The sequence below is a fragment of the Zeus faber genome (assembly GCF_960531495.2).
Source record: "Zeus faber genome assembly, chromosome: 14".
NCBI classification, from domain to species: Eukaryota; Metazoa; Chordata; class Actinopteri; order Zeiformes; family Zeidae; genus Zeus; species Zeus faber.
Window position 1 is genome coordinate 22,467,348 of NC_137200.1, and position 17,214 is coordinate 22,484,561.

Genomic DNA, 17,214 nt, shown 5'->3' on the forward strand with positions numbered 1-17,214 from the left:
ACGCTGCCACAACAGGACCGTCCTCATTAATGGCGGCCGGCTGCCAGACATCACAGTCTCCTCGTCCCTCAGCCTCGCAACCTCCATCTGCATCTTCTGCCAATTATTTCCAGAATGCCGCTTTCCGCGGTGGGTGTATTTGGGGGACTCGCTCGCTAGCTAGCTAGCTTGCCGACTGGCTGGCGGGCGGTGTAGCCGCGGGGCATCCAGGGACGGGGAACGGGCTGAAGGTGGCGGTCCATCTTCCTGAGCGTAATTGGCTGGAGCGCGACGTGGGAGGAATGAGCTGAACTGAACATCTCCATGAATCCATTTAAACACGAGCCTGTGTCCATCATTTGACTTTTTGGCCGTGCAAATGTTTGAAATTCCACCTAAGATGCATAAATAATGGAAACCAACTCCGGTCGTGGAAGATCAAAACTGCAAAGCCGCAGTAACACATCATTTCCAGCCAGAATAGCAGCTCTGTGTTCAAGCAAGCCCAAGCGTCACGCCGAGAAGAAATATTAGTCGTGATGAAAGGTGCGACTCTTTTTTTCAGTGTTATATTTTTTGACGAGGGAAAATGAGTCTTTCAATTTTTCCAACTCTTGGTGCGTTTGACTCAGTTGGTGTGAAGCGCAGTGAGCGAGGGAGGATTTCCCGAACGATATAGTGACTGTGAGTCACTATAGTTCTTGCAAATCATGAGTGTGTCAACGGATGATTTCATTTAATTTCTACTATTCATTCATTTTTTATTATTTATGTCTTTTTTTTTTATCATTTATTCATTTCATCCGTCTATTTATTTGTCATTTTTTAACGACAATGACAGAACCGAACAAACGGAAAAGAACAGCAGGGAGAACAAACGGAGCGGAACATACGTTACATCGTGAATTTACCAAAGCGATCAAGAGGCTTTTCCGTCGCGAGCCGTCGACGTCTGGCCGCCACAAAGCGAGCGGCGCATAGCATCACTTAGCATTCATTCAGCCGGGTGCAGCGGCCTCAGAAAGCCCCGACGGCGCCTGAGCTTAATAATAAGAATGAGAGTGGATCCCTGGGGAGGCCGGGACCCATCGAGCTACAGGGAGATTCCATTTAATTTCCCCGGGGGTCGACCGAGACTTGTACACATAATTAGAGACCGACACGCAACGCGACGCTCTTTGTCTTTTTTGTCGATCAATCCCCCCCCTGGGAGCCATTGGGACCGGGGGGAGGGGGGTCGGACAACAAGGCTCTGTGACCCGGGCGACTCGCGGCGAGCGCAGGATGCTAATTACGCTAGCTCTAACAAGCGGCGGTGGTTGGTGTTTGAAAGGGGAAAAAGACATGAAGGGGAAAGGCCTGAGCCCCGAGAGCCTCTCAGGAACCCCCCCCGGTGTCATTAGGGATTGTTTGCAGGCTGCCACAGTGCAGTGCATGCTGGGAAAGGTCCTCATTTAGGATCCTCCATGGGGTTAAGCAAAAGGAGATGCTGGATGTAACCCAACAACAATCAATCACGTCACAGTATTGTTGTTGTGATGGCATTGTTATTGCGGGAAACGTAGCGTGATGCTATCGTTAATGTGGGAAACGAACCGTGATGGAATTGTTATCATGGGAAACATATCGTGATTGTATGTTATCGTGGGAAACATATCGTGACAGTATTGTTATCTTGGGAAACATATTGTGACAGTATTGTTATTGTGGGAAACTAATTGTGATAGTACTGTTATTGTGCCAAACGTATCCTGAAAGTATCGTGACAGCATCGTTATTGTGTGAAACGTATCGCGGCAGCACTGTAATTGTGCGAAACATATCGCGATAGCATCGTTATTACCGGGAACATATCGGCATAGCATTGTTATTGTGGGAAACTTATCGCAATAGTATCGCTATTGTGGGAAATGTATCATGAAAGCATAGTTATCGTGATAAGCATATTGTTGTTGTTGATAAGCATCTGTTTTTTGGTTGTTGTTATAGTCATTTTTTTTTTGGCTGTGGCCATTAAAGATGGTTTTTCAACGTCTCTTTCAAAGTACTTGTTTTCTACATTTTTCTTTTTGACTTTCTGATGATTGAATGACGAAGGATTTTTACATTGCCTGTATTTTCGGTTTGCAGCTGGGAATTGAATCTTTTCTTTTGATTTGCCCCCCCCCCCCATTCAATTTCAAGGACTTCAAGGCGACCTTGTGCTATTCTATCAAGTTATTTCCATTTTATTGTCGACTATAAATGAATAGCGAGGTTGGAGGAGCGCTGTGGGGACGAGCGAGAAATATAATATGAATATAAAATAATATTGCGTCTCTACAAACAGAGTAGAAACGCATCACAGCCCAAATGTTACGACTCCTAAAACTGAAGGAAATCAGAAGGGTCTCTGGTCCTTTATAATCGAGAGAAAAAGGCAATGAATAAATAAAACGGTATTTTTTCAGAGTTTCGTTCCATTTGGTAAGAATCAAGAGAACTGAATTTTAAACAACATCAATGGCCCTAAGCCCTAACACAATAGCAATACTATTTTAAATGTTTGATTCATTAAAAAAAGATACATATTTCTTAAAAATGAAGACGAACATGTTTAAGGTTAATTTTAGTTTCATTAGGTTTAGATTATTGGTCATTACTTAGGTTAATTTTTATTGTTTATTGATCATTAATTCTATTTATTGTACATTTCCATATCCGTATAAAGGTTTGATTTTAATATAAAGCAAACATTCAGGACAAATTAAGTCAAAATACAATACATTCTAGCTCAGCTGTCACCGTATAAAACAAAATGTTTCGCTCAACACAGCTTTTGTGATGGCGGAAGGTATATTCCCCTAAAATCACAGGAGCTAGGCTAGCTGATCCCCTCTGCAGCCATGCATTGAGCTAACACATTAGCATACGATGCTGGAAGGCTTATTTCCCTAATTTAACAGGAGCTAGGCTAGGAACAGCAGTATCGCTTTAATGCACTGCTGGGCGGAGTGGAGGAGGAGGAGGGGGAGGATGGGTGGAGGTGGATGTTAGGAAGGGAGGGATGGGGGAGGACGTGGGGGAGGTTTGGGGGAGTTGCAAGAGACCTGCTGACCTGGTCATCCATCAGCCGGCGTCCATTCATTTAGGTGGATCACCCACTCCCTCATCCACCCTCTCTCTCTCTCCCTCTTTCCCGCTCTCCCTCTCTCCCCATTAATTTCTCATCGGCGGCGTCCTAATGAGCTCCGCCCGCCTCGCCCACCTCTGAGACCCCGCTGATTACCAGAGGGGGGCGGCCATTTGTCAACGGCAAGAGGTGGCATTTACACTGCTGACCTTGCTGCCAAGGAGAGAGAGAGGGGAGGGGGGGACAACAAATGCACGCCACGCTTCGAAAATGGAGGACGATCTTGATTCGTGGAAGTTCCACTGATATCGAGGTGAGATTCTGTTTTTTGCCCTAGTTGCCCGGGTTCTCTAGTTCCCCACACTCCCCTGGTTTCCCTTAGTTCCCTGGTACTGTGTCTGTAATGAAATATGGTTGCAATACATTGCATTGAATAAGTTGCATTAATCGCTGATTAAAGAATACAGAATATTGTTAGTGTTCTCCATTTCAATGCGAGAATGTATTGAGTGGTGTTTATTAAATGAGAATTCTTGTTTACTACAGAGCTGAAGAGTTTTGATTAGCATAATTAAAAACAAACTGTAATAATTATTGCAAAATGTGACAATTGACAGTGCTGTAAATAGCGTCATTCTTGCTAAATACATCACACTCACTTAATCCGCCGTGGGCTTCTGTTGGTGGGCTTACTATCTGCATACTGTAAGGGCCCGATGTCGACGAGGACATCATAAGCAACGGGATATCAGAATTGTATTGACAGTGCAAGGCCATATGCACCTTCCTTACAAGGTGAAAGAAAAAGCCAACGAAAACACAATGAAGACTTAAATCCGTTGGTCTAACACAGGGGCAAATGCAGCACCGGCAACCACCATATATAAACACCTGTGTAAAGCGGTTAACAACTCATTACGGTAACCTTAAAAAAATTGAACAAAACGCGGCCAAATGGACCGACAATGAAGTCCAGGCTTTATTGAGCATAAATGCCAACTGGAATTACAACGCAGTTTTGACCCATCAAAGCGAAATTTGAAAATCCTGATTTGAATTTGCATGTCTCCTTCCAACTCTGTTAAAATCGTGAAACCCATGACACACAACAAACAGACAGCCTAAGTCGGCTTACGCCATTTCAGCATTCCTATTGGCGCTGCGAATGCAAACAGAAAAAACAACCTGTGGTGTGGGGGTGGTGTGGTTTAAGCAGCCACATCTGTCTTGGGTCTAGGAAATTGGGCCCGGGATGAGGGGTGGCTGTATGGCTGTTGCTCGTTAGAGTAATCGACGAGCAACAGGTAAAAGCCCCATCCCCCCACACACACACACACACAGGAGAGGAGCTCTTGTCATGACATGCTGTCCCCCTGCTCCGGCTTGTTCCACCTAGCCCTAGCCCACACGACCAAAGGGGATCGCTGTAGGGACCACGGTCATGGTCTGAGCCTTGGCCGGTGCTGCTGCTAGTATGGGGACGGGGACGGGCAGGTACCATCAAAAACCAAGGGGAAAGGGCACAGAAGTTGTCAATGGTGGCGGTGGCGGGGTTGTAGTAAAAATGTAGTGCACTCCTCCGCCGAGCGCCGGTCGTGTCACACTTGGTTATGGAAAATAATCCCGGACGCCAAATGGAGCCGTAGCGCCGCAGCCTCCCTAACCCGACCCGACAGCCTGTGATGTACGACCGCCATTACCCGAAAATATCACTCCGACTAACCCTCCACCCGGCTCCGCTACGGGGTCACGTTACACCACCAGGAACAAATTACCACCACCCCGTCTAAAGCAAATAGACATTTCCTGGTTGGTTTGGGGGGAGGGGGGTGTGTTACCTATGACAACCAACGGGTGACGAGAGGATGATGAAGTGGAAGACAAATGGCTGCCTGACAGGGTGCTCTAGAGCAATCAGCCCTAGCCTCGGCCCGACGAGCGCCCACTCAGGCCTGTAAACACTGGTGGGTGGGTGGGTGGGTGGGTGGAGGTGTGGGGTGTGAAACACATAATCTTTTAATGCTGACAAGTCGCTCTCACTCGCTCCCCTTTTTATTACCTCCTTCCGTCCCTCACGACAGGGGGCTGAAGCGGAGGAGGGATATAAAATGGTTTTATGTACAGAGTGATGGAGAAACACGCAGCGGTGGTAGTTCTGATCTGCCGGAGGGGCGACCAGAGAGAAACAATAAAAATAAAAAAAACGGAAGAGAGAGAGAGAGAGAGAGAGAGGGGGAGAGGGAGAAAACGGAGAGAAAATATAATATATGACTGACTCAGAGCTTTCATTTTTTTTTATGTCAAGGACAAACAGACTGTTCCAGCTGCTCGGACCCAACCCCCTCACTGCAGAGCATCACGTTCATAACATGTTCATAACATGGTAATAACACATTAATAATAGACATAATGACATATAGGTAAGTTCTATATAACTGCTTTGTGTGTTATTCATGTGTCATGTGTTTAACTAGGGGGAGTGTGCCAATCCCAGTCACCGGACCTGAAGCCAATAGAACACCTTATTTAGGGACCACGGTAACGGTTCGGTTTCGGAATCTTCTTTTAAGAGAGGTTTTTTTTTTTCTCTTCAAGAAGTTAAAAGGTGTAAAGAATGTTTATTACAGTAGTCAGCCACAAATAACTAGTGTAATGCTTTGTGTGTATGACGGTGGGGGAGGGGGGAGAAGGGGTTTCAAGTTCATTGGTGGTTGTTACAATTAAGTTCATCTGATTGGAGGGAGGTGTCCAGGATAGTGGCTAATTCAAAAATTAATTTTGGTTAATATTTATCTAGTGTATATACTGTATATCATATTTAAAAAATGTTTCACAATAAAAAAATAATAAAATAAGTATATAATAACTAAGTATAGTTAGTTATTTTTGTGAAGAACAGGTATAAGCAGTATTTTTCACCCATAAATAATAAAAGTAAGATAAATTATTGAAATAAAACCTCACAGTCAGACTAGTTCGTGTGTTCCTTCGCTTTGTGTTCCTAAAATGACCTTTTCAGCCAGGGCACCTCCCGGCGAGGGAGGTGCCCTGGCTGACATAGAGGGCAAACATTTGCCAGCGGCAGGAGACGGAGACTTAAACAAACAACACAATGCAAAACTGTAAAACTTGACAGAAGAAGAACGGCTCATCACCCAGCGAGACTCGGTTCCCTTCATTCCTACAAAAGAGCCGTTCAAAAGAACCGGATCGTTCCCGAACGACATGGTGCGAGTGGAAGCGAGTGTCTGAAGAGAAGTTCGTAATAAAGAGGGACAGGGCCATCCCAGTGTGGTCTTCTACCGTGATACCATAATACCTCGGTTGAAGTGCGCATATTGAACCGTAGGGGGCGTACCGAACGGTTTGATAGCATACTGTCTACCGTTGCATCCGTCCTGTTTATACACCTCAGAGGCAAATGCAGGGGTCTGAAAGCACAAGAGGCTATATAATGCTAAAGTGTTCCCAGGGATGGCTGATGGCTTTGCTAGCAGCAGCGCTGTGATTCAGCTGAAAAAAATAAACACACACTGGAAATATTCCGACAATAAGCTTTGACTGGCAGCTTCAAGGTGCTACTTAAAAATCACTTAAGCAAGCGCAGTGAACTCCCGCCTTTGTAAAACTGACGTTACAAAGGAGCATTCAATGCCTATTCAAACAAGTTTTGCATCTGATGGACGCCACAATTTCAGCAAAAACATTTATAGAAGAGCTGAGAGCTTTCACGGGTACGGAAACACAAGTAAAGAAAGAAAGATAGTGCTTTTCATAGCCGCAACGTCCTTTTCTAGAGAGGGCCGTGGATATTTCTGGGGCACTTTCAAGCTGTTCCAAGGCCGTCCATAGAAATATGGACGTGAGTGACAGACAAACGCAGCCATTTCACATTCAAGCCTCAAAACCCTCAGCAGCCAGCAAGTTACTTACTTCCCACTGCTTTAGGGCTTTGCAATTGGACTACTGATGCAAGACACATGAACGATTTGTTTGAAGTGAACAAATCTTTTGAATGACTAGGGAGTTCGGGAGTCACTCTGCCCAAGGAGTCGTTCATTCGTTCGCGACTCGGTAACTGCAGCCAGGCCCACAGATTGAACTGAAACTCAACTGCCGATTCGCGGATGAAAAGAGCCGAGTCGGGCACAGTCCTCAAGACCCGCAGCATTCCAGTGAGTGAATCTTCTATTCGCAAAATGAAAATAACCACTGAGGATTAAATGGATGCGGGAAGAAAAGGGTCAATGGATTTTGTATAATCCATATTGAATGTGACTGATTTACATCTTTGCATACCACCTAAAATAAACAATACGGACTGAATCAAACAAACGCAGGGTTGATGATTTAAATAAATCTTCATTCGCAAAGAGCCGAAACTTTGAAAAATAATGAGCCAAAACTCTCATCGCTACTGTGAACGCCACCATCTGCCACCTCCTATTGGCGAGTTGGCCACGGAAAGGCAAGGCAAGGCAGGCAGCCCTCCCCGGGATTCTGGCGGCAGGGCGCCGACTCAATCAAACGAACGAAGACTCGATCGAAATTGAACAAGTCTTTTTACTGAGTCACTCGCAAAGAGCCCAATCTCCAAAAAGAGCCAAACTTTTCATCACTAAATTGGACCCACGTTTGTTCGGAACCCCCAGAGCAGTGAAACCCCGTCTGGCCCTTGTTGAAGAGGAACCACCTGAACCTGATCACCAGCAGATCCTCCACCTCGTGGTGGGTGGGGACGGAGGAAGGTCGGAAGTGCTGTCACACCGTCTGCTTCTCCGCGGTGCAGCTCGGCCCAAGCTGCTCGGTACCACGGGCCGAGCCAAAGCAACGCTTTTCTTGGCCGCTTGGTTGAGTTTTTTTCTCTCTGCCAATTTGTCGACCACATGGTCCTCGGGACTCACGCTCGCAACCCAAAAAAGGGTGTTTATTTGTCGATGATAATTGTGAGAGCCTTTCCAGGCTCACTGAAATACAAACATATACACAGCATGTTGTCCATATTACAAATGCAAATTATCATTCTCATCTCATTATTCTAATATTGCCAGGAGGCATAATCCAAACCCTAACCCTAAACCTAACCCTTTCAAAACAAGAGGTTCTTTTATTGTACTGACGTTGATATCAATTATGATTCATTAATATCACAGTAAAGACACCTCAACAAACACCTAAATAACACAGTAAGAACATGAATATTGTTTTATCTGTATGTATTTTAATCTGTATGTATTTTTTTTTAACTGTGTTTCCCCTTTGAGGATGCTCAAAACACAGTGGTATCTAGTGTCCTTATTTGGTTGCCAAAGCAGTCGACCGAGGTAATATTATTTTGCATAATTAAATCACACTCTAAATATAGATTATTTGAACTTCAATTGCCCTGAATTAAAAAAAGAAATCAATTCCAGCTTTCTCAACTTTCTTTCAAAACCAAAGCATTTCACAATATACTGTCAAGAGCAGTAAAACAATCTACTTTTGTCAACAGTGCAGCTCAGTGCAATAGGTATGATGTGCACGCACGCACGCACGCACGCACACATTCCAAAAAGATAAAGATTTAGCGCATGAACATGACTACCTTTAAAACCATGGGAACCTTCTAGGACCACGCAAAGACCCTGTGAGGACCCCTTAAGGAGCCAGTTAGAACCCTGTGAAGACCCCAGCGAGGACCCAGTGAAGACCCTGCACAGAACCCGCAAGGACCCTGTGCCACCCCCCAGGCAGAGCCAACACTGCTGGTGAGAAAAGGCGACCGCAGCCGGGCCCCCCTGTCCACGGCTTGCCGGGTTAGGACCCCGTCCCTCAGGGTCGCTTTGTAATACAGCCCGTTGCTTGAGAGGCGGGTGCACGTAAGAGCACACACATACACACACACACACACACACACACACACAGTCTGAATGAATATCTGCCTGGTCCTTATCGGAGCCCGGCAGCTTCCTGTCCACGGCCAAGCGCATCGTGATTTCTCCCGGGAAAAGCACTTTCCCCCCATTTCCCACTTTTGAAAGGGGGGACTAAATAAGCGTTGTTTGTCCTCATCTGAATGCGTTTGACCCGTTAACAATTGATCCCCCCCCAATCTCCATCCCTCCACACACGTCTGTAAAGCAGACCGGAATACAAATGGCGACGGCTGCAGTGTAGGCCCTTGCGCGCCCGGAGTTTGAGCAATTGGCAGCAGCAGATAAATGGGAAGCATTTGTACAGTGCTTCTCTAGTCATACAACTCCAAGCGCTTTACAGTGCACACCTCACATTCACCCATTCACACAGGCATTCATCCAGCGATGGCAGCGGCAGCTGTGCATGCTGCATACCAGCTCAACCAGAGCAGTTAGGGGTTAAGTGTCTTGCTCAAGGACATTTCAACACACTACCAGGTGGAGCCGGGGACCGAACCCGCAATCTTCGGATCACTAGACGACCCGCTCTACCTCCTGAGCTACTGCCCCTAAGCTGGCGTTTCCGCCAAAAGTACCCGGAATTTTTTTTTCCAAGGAACTAAAAGGTTCATTCAGCCTGTTGGTGACTGCGTTTCCACCGCGGAGACCTGCGAAGATTAGGACGAAAAAGCGAATCAAAAGCTGTTTTGTAAAAAAGAGAGCAATAAAGGGAACCCGGAGCCACTACAAACAAGGTGAACTGCTGAAAATCCCCCACGTTAACCTTGTTTTTGGTAAATATGATATCACGAGCCTCGCGGAATCAAGCCTCCACTTTGGGTGGCAACGTGGCCGACCGATGCCGATGTGTCGAAGCACAATGAACAAAAAAACTAACTGTACATACAGTCGGTTTGTGGCTGCAGATTAAAAAATAGTGGCTGAAATAAAATGCTGAGAGTACTCGACCATTCAGAAATGCTCCGCACTGCAGGCCTCACACTCAAAGTTCCTGTATTTTTAAAAAGTACCACTTCCCGAGCAGGGACTTTTTGGTGCCCGGAATAATGTCCCCGGAACTTCATTTAAAGTAAAGGAACTCACTGCGGTGGAAACCTACTGAGCTCCTCCAAAAGTTCCTAGTTCCTTGGGAAAGTGGTGGTGTAATTGTGAGGTTTCGGGTGAGGATCAGGGGGGTGGGTAGCGGTGTTGATCGGGAGCCCCCTGGTGCCCCCGTCCCACGACGCCGGGGGAGAGCGTGCCCTCCGTCATCGGAGGTCCCCGGTTTGCTAATTTGCTCCTCTGGTTCCTTTTAACACGCAATTAATCAATGAATGACGGGAAGAGGTGTAGTCTGCGCTGTTCATCAGGCGGCGTAACGCGAGCGCCGCAAATTAATGCCACAGAATGGGGGGAGGGAAATTACAACTTAACATGCTCTCCCCGCGAAACAAAAGGAGGAATTGCCTGCGAGACAGGAGCAATTTAAATCGACAACACTGAGTAATGACTCAATTTAGTGTGCAGTCTAAACACCACGGGCAAAATAGCGTTACTAAATCATTACTGTGGATCTGTAGCTTCAGCTCTAGTTCTCTACTTAGGGAGTCACTGGGATAAATATGGCCGCTCGGAGGATCCACGAACATTATCGCATATTATCCGATCCGCCGGGTGTTGACAGTAGAGTCCTGACAGTAGGAGCAGTGGTGCAGACACTGGTTCTCAACGCAGGTGATCCCAAGATAGGTTTCACGAAACAGATCGGCAGCGAGGACCCTGTGAGGACCCTGCAATGACCCTGCAAGGACACTGCAAGGACCCTGCGAGGACCCTGTGAGGACCCTGCAATGACCCTGAGTAGACCCTGCCAGGACCCTGCAAGAACCCTGCCAAGACCCTGCAAGGACCCTGCAAGGACCCTGTGAGGACCCTGCAACGACCCTGCAACGACCCTGCAACGACCCTGCAACGACCCGGTGAGGACCCTGCAATGACCCTGACCGGACCCTGCAAGGACCTTGTGAGGACTCAGCTTGGACACTTTACAAGGACCCAACGTGGACCCAGTGAGGACACTTAGGACACTGTACAAGGACCCAGCGTGGACCCAGTGAGGACCCTGTGAGGACCCAGTGAGGACCCTGCTAGGACCCAACAACTACCCTGAGCGGACCCTGTGAAGACCCAGTGAGGACTCAGCAAGGACACTTTACACGGACCCAGCGTGGACCCAGGTAGGACACTGTACAAGGACCCAGCATAGACCCAGTCAGGACCCTGCAAGGAGGCAGTGAGGACCCTGCTAGGACCCAACAACTACCCTGAGCGGACCCTGCAAGGACCCAGTGAGGACTCAGCTAGGACACTTTACAAGGACGCAGCGTGGACCCAGTGAGGACCCTGCGAGGACGAGGCAAGGAATTTTAAATATTATCATCCCTAGCAGCTATAGTCCCATTTAATATGCAATCTGCATCTTTAAAAACCCACAATAGTCGGATTTCGATTTTTTTTTACACATCATAATTAATGTGCAAGTTAATTAAAGGCGTCCCCAAACTTATTAACAGGATGTTTAAGTCTAATTAACATTCAAATGAATCTCACTCTTAAGGAAAGTCTAATATTTGACTGCAGTTGAACCCACAGCGATGGAAGACACCCTCGGAGAAGATGGTTTTTAACGAGGTTGTTCCTCCAAGGTATAGTTTCAAGGAAGAAATCAGTTCTTTCTTACCTTGTCTTCCTGGTCGCTCTCGCTGTCGCACTGCAAGAGAAGACGGAGAGATGTTTGGTTAAAACTGTGAATCATCAGCATATATAGGAAGCAGCGACCCTTACAGCCGAGTGTTGAAGCCAATGCAGGAGTGCCTCCAACTGCTGTACAGCTTATGACCACCAGAATTCACTCCAACAAATTGACAATTTTACACTCGGTTACATTACTATTCATGCCATTCATGACGCAGCACAAGACAAAAGACTCTCAAGAAATTTATTTCCAAAGTGGCGGCAAGCGTAAACCCAAACTCTAGGCTTCATATAGCCCCTTCAGAAACCAACGGGTGACGTCACAAATGCTAAGTCCACTTTTCTCTACACAGTGTAAACACCATAATCGAAATTAACGACATACGCCGTCAACAAAATACACAAATTTTGACCAAATATAGAAAATTTGCCGAAAATGAAGGGACAGAAGTGGCCAAATATACAGAATATACAAGTGCAATTCTATGCACAGCATAAGGTTTGGGTAAAGGTATACAAGGCATATATTATAGTTGTATACATGGTTATACCAATCGTTTGGTAGCATCCAGGGCTGTTAGAAGGCGAGCCACCGCGTTTCCAGGGTAACCACTCTATGATGGGCGGCGCGGGTTCGGGTTCGGGATGGAGGGCAGAGGGCGGACAGAAAAAGAGGTTGCATTTCTCTCTTTCCTTTTTTTTCACCTTCATTTTTTCTTTCCAATTTCAATTTCAAGCTCCACTTAATTCTTTATCAGCTAATTAGCGCGACGGCGGGCGAGCGGCGGCCCTGGAAGACGTGCATATGGTGGAGGAGCGAGGGAGAGAGGGAGAGAGAGAGAGATCACTGGAGTGAAATGAAGGAGGCACTGGGGGCCGGGGTCACATCAGGACCAAGCCCTCATTCCCTCTCACTTTCTCTCGCCCCCTCCTCTCCCTCCCTCTCTCTCCATCTTCCTCTCGCCTTCCCCCTCCATCTCCTTCTCACTCCCTTTCTCTGCATCTCTCCCCCCTTCTCTTTCTCGCCCTATCCTCTCCTCTCTCTCTCTTTCCAACTCGTTCTCTCTCCCCATCGTCCTCTCTCCTTTCCCTCCCTCCCACCCTCCTCCATCTCCCCATTCATCTCTCTCTCTCTCTCTCTCTCTGATCTGGGACCCCCTCCCTCCCTCTCCCTCTCCTCACTCTCTCTTTGCATTTTTCTCTCCCCATCCCCTCTTTCCCTCCCCCTCTCTCGCCCTCCCTCCCTGGCCTGCTTCATCACGCTGGCCGTCCTGCCAGCTCAGCCTCAGCACCGCATCCAATTTACAGTCGTTCCTCCGGGCCCCCAGGGGCCCCTAGAGGCCCACCCGGAGGCCGCCCCCGGTACTACGCCATCACGGTGTCATAAATTATGCAGAGGCAATAAACGCACCGGGCAAACACTCCTTAGATGCTCCCTCGCTCCCTAGCTCTCTGTATTTCACATGCTCTCTCGCCCTCCATCCCTCCATCCCTCCTGCAGCCATAATGGAGAGAGCAGGTCATAAATAAGGGAAGGGAAGCAGAGCGCTGATTCGAATTACACCGGGCTACGGGATGTAATACAAACACCCTCACGCCACAAACTTTAACGCACGTCACCCTCCCGGCGAGGAGATGAATCCACCTGTTGTGATAGCTATATTAGCCGGCCAGGAGAAGTTTGGCTCTTTTTTGGGGGATTTTGCGGCACCAATTCATCGAATGAGTCAGTTCAATGTTTCACACTAAAAGTGGGAACTATTGGTCGTGATGAAAGGTTCAGCCCTTTTTTGAGATTCTGTCATCGACGAGTCACTCGGTAAAGAGTCGTTACGTTTCGTGGGTTCAGTCGGTGCCGCGCACGGTGAGAGAGGGAGGACTCCCCGAACGACGGAGGAGAGGAGTAGGAGTCGGTTCGGCGCTGAGTCGCGAACGGAATTCTCACAGGAATCCCCCAATTCTGTCGAAATGTTTTATTTTGCTGGAATGCAAAATCAATCAATCAGTCACATTCAATATGAATTACGCCAAATGCCTGGACCTTATTTCCACTTTAATTTAATCCTCTAATTATTTTCAATTCAGCAAATTGAAGACTCCCTCGCTCTCTCTCTCTCTCTCTCTCTCTCTCTCGCCCACTCACTGAATGGAAACGGGAGGAGCTTGTTGGGCTTGAGCTTGATGCGCAAGTGTGACTCGCAGCTCACAGCTCTTTGTGCTGGTGAATCCAAATTCAAGCTCGGTGCATGACGCGAGTCCCCCCCGCGGAACAAACCCCGACGACCCTTCGGCGTGACTCCCGTCGGCGGGGTCCTTCCAGAGGCTTTGTTCGCCACGGACGAATCGCTCGCGAGTCGCGCGCGGCCCCCTCGCGACAAGCTCTCATTATCCGCTTCGGATAACGGACGACATTTGTTTTTTCCATCGCCTCGCCGTGTTGTGAACCGTGGAAAAACACTATCCAGTCTCATCCCCGTCCCCCCCCCCCCCCCCCTCCCTTCCTCCCTCCCCCTCCCCCTCCCACCACCAGCCAATCTCTTTGATTGCCGAATCGGCGGCGGCGGCTCGGCTGGAACGACTCGCCCTGGAATGGAAGACGCTAATGGAAGTCATGCCATGAGCCACAGCTCATTACTTTGAGATAAAGGCAGATCAGTGCGGACGGAGAGCGGGATGGATGATGATTTAATCAACTCGCTCTCTTTTCACTTCTGATCCCGCCGCCCGTCGCTTTTTCGGCGAGGTGCCGCTTAAACGAGCTGAGAGACGAAAATAAATTGCTGTCATTACTATTTTTTCCCTCCCCTCCAAGAATAGAGGTATGTTAATGCTAATTTCCCAGCGCTACAACAAAGGGAGGAGGGTGGGAAAAAAAGAAGGGGGAACTTAATAAAATGGAAATACCTTTATAATGAGCGGGAAAAAAAAGAACCCCAACAGAAAAGAGGACGGATCAAGGCTGACAGGGAAGGGCACGCCGCTACAACAACACGCCGCCGAAATACGCGGAAGAAACCCACGGATAATGATACGGCGGGAAAAGGAAAGATGAAAGATGAAACCGTGGCGGGCGGTTACGAAACGATTCGGTGCCGTCAGCGCTGATCAGTGATCATAGCTCGCTAATGTCCGGCTCGCGGAGGAGGTGGAATCGCAACGACACGCTAATCTGGTGCGTTCTGCTCCTATTTAGCTTCTGATCAGAATAGAAGTACATTTCCACAAGGAATTTGTCGCGGTGAGGATCGGTGCATTTCTGTGCAGACGATTACCATAAAAAGCTTAAGAAAATAGCCAAATATATGAAAATAACCAAATGTACAAAGAAAATAACCAAATAAAAATCTGCAAAGAAGATTGGCAATACAAAAAAACAACCGAATACTTTTGATTCTTGGAGCAAGATTCGGGTTCAATCAATTTTGCCTTTTTAAATTCCTTATTTTTGTTTATTCCCCAATCATGGGACCTGATGCGGGACAGGGGGGAGGGAAGTGGGAGAAAAAACATTCTAATCATTGATTGTTTTTGATTCTTCCTGATCACAGAACATTCACTCACTTCACTCGCTGCTCTCTTGAGTCTCAGCGTCTGAGCCAGTCTGCAGTTGCCGAATTTGCAAACAAAGCGACCGACCCTTTTCGCCGGATCGACCACCGACTCCGGAGTCATCCAAAAGATTTGTTCGCAGGGGCCGACTCGTTCGCGAGTCTCGCATCGCTAGTCCGGCGGCTTGGCGGCTGAAGTAGCCAAAAATGTTTGTGCCAAAGAGGGAACCACATCACAAAAGAATGTGTGCGAGGGAAGTAAAGCCACGACTCCAACAGAACGCTGTAGTTCCTGAAAATCCTTTGGGGCCAGAAACGCAAACAGATGTCATGTAAAAAAAAAAACCTCTCGTGTCAAAGTGGAATGGAAGAGGCTCGGCCTTCCAGCTCCCCTGCCTTTCATTGTTACATGTTTCCTCTGATGTTAAATTCCCTCAAATGACAAATTCTTCTGAAGCCTGGAGTGCGACCGGCGCTGGCCTCGGGTTACCCGGGACGACGTCCACCACCCCGGAATTAATTATTGATTACAGTTACAGCCGAAGGGGCTCCATTACAGGGCCCCGCCCTGGGGAGGGCTGTTCAGAGGCCGGAGCCAGGGTCCCGCATCCCGGGGAGGGTGCAAGGAAGGAGGGACGGGAGGAGGGGTGGAGCTCCAAGGAGGAGGAGGAGGAGGACATCCTGGGTGGGGAGGTGAAGATTATTTTGTGTTTCTCTTCTCAACAATCGAATCAAAGTATGACTATACCTCGATGCAATGCTTTTTAAAAAGAAAAATCTTCCTTTTGGGTCAAATTTGACCTGACGGGACGGGGGTGGAAAGTGGGAGAAAAAAATTGTAAAATTATTTTGTTATCATTTATCGTATTGGAGTCTTCCTGAATCAGAATAAATGAATGCATGAAAAAACATAAAAAAAACCACTGAACAATCTAAAATATCGAAATGAATGACCTTTCTCAAATGGCCTCAGTGTAAAAAAAAATTACAAATCTGTTCTACATAAACTTCCCCGTGAACCGCCTGCCCCGAGTCCGTGAACTCTATTTGTTTTTCCTTTTGGTTGGCAGAGACATGAACCTCCGCTCGTCCTAGTAAACGAATGGTGCTAATGCTGAGGCAAACAGTCCCATCATTCCAAAATGTTGTGTTTTTTTTTTTCTTCCCCTCCTCCATCTGCCGCCGGGGCGTCAGCGCCACCGCCCGCCGCCCATCACAGCAAGCGTGGAAATTAGCCGGGACGGCGGCAGTAGCGCCGCTCGCTGGCGCTAATTACATTTTAATCATTGCGAAATGTGTTGGCAAATCAAGCCTTGATTGGCATCTTGGAGCGCGGTGCTCCTCTCTGCAGGCGGGGGGGGGGGACTGGGACCGGAGGCCGCCAAGATGGCGGATTGTGTTCCAATATGGCGGTGTGCCGCGGCTACCTACTGCCGGGCCGACCTACCGGGACTCATTTTTGAGATGGGTGAGACGGGGATTGGTGCCATACTCGTCCTCCCCCGTCCCTCCCAGCCGTCTGTCAGTCCCCCGTCTCCCCCGTCAACCCCGCTCCAATCGGACAGGCGGAGGCTGATGAGCCCGGGGGGTCCCGCACAGCCATGCACCAGCAGGCGCCAAAACAAGATACTTGAAAATGTATTTCCCTTTTCTTCTCGCTAATTGCTAAACTAGAAGTAGAATTTAGATTAAAAGGGAAAGCCCTGTCACATTAAGGCGATTCCAGAGGGGAATAGTGAAGAATAAATGGCTCCATTCAGCCGATGCACACAACCCTGTCACCACAGAGCTGTGAATTGTAGATCAGGGAATCTCAACCTTGGGGTCACAGCTTCAGTGATTAGATCCCTTCTGGAAAGTCCAGGCTAAAAATAAAAACCCAACCACCATTTACCAAAGGTACCCCCATTTACCAAAGGTACCC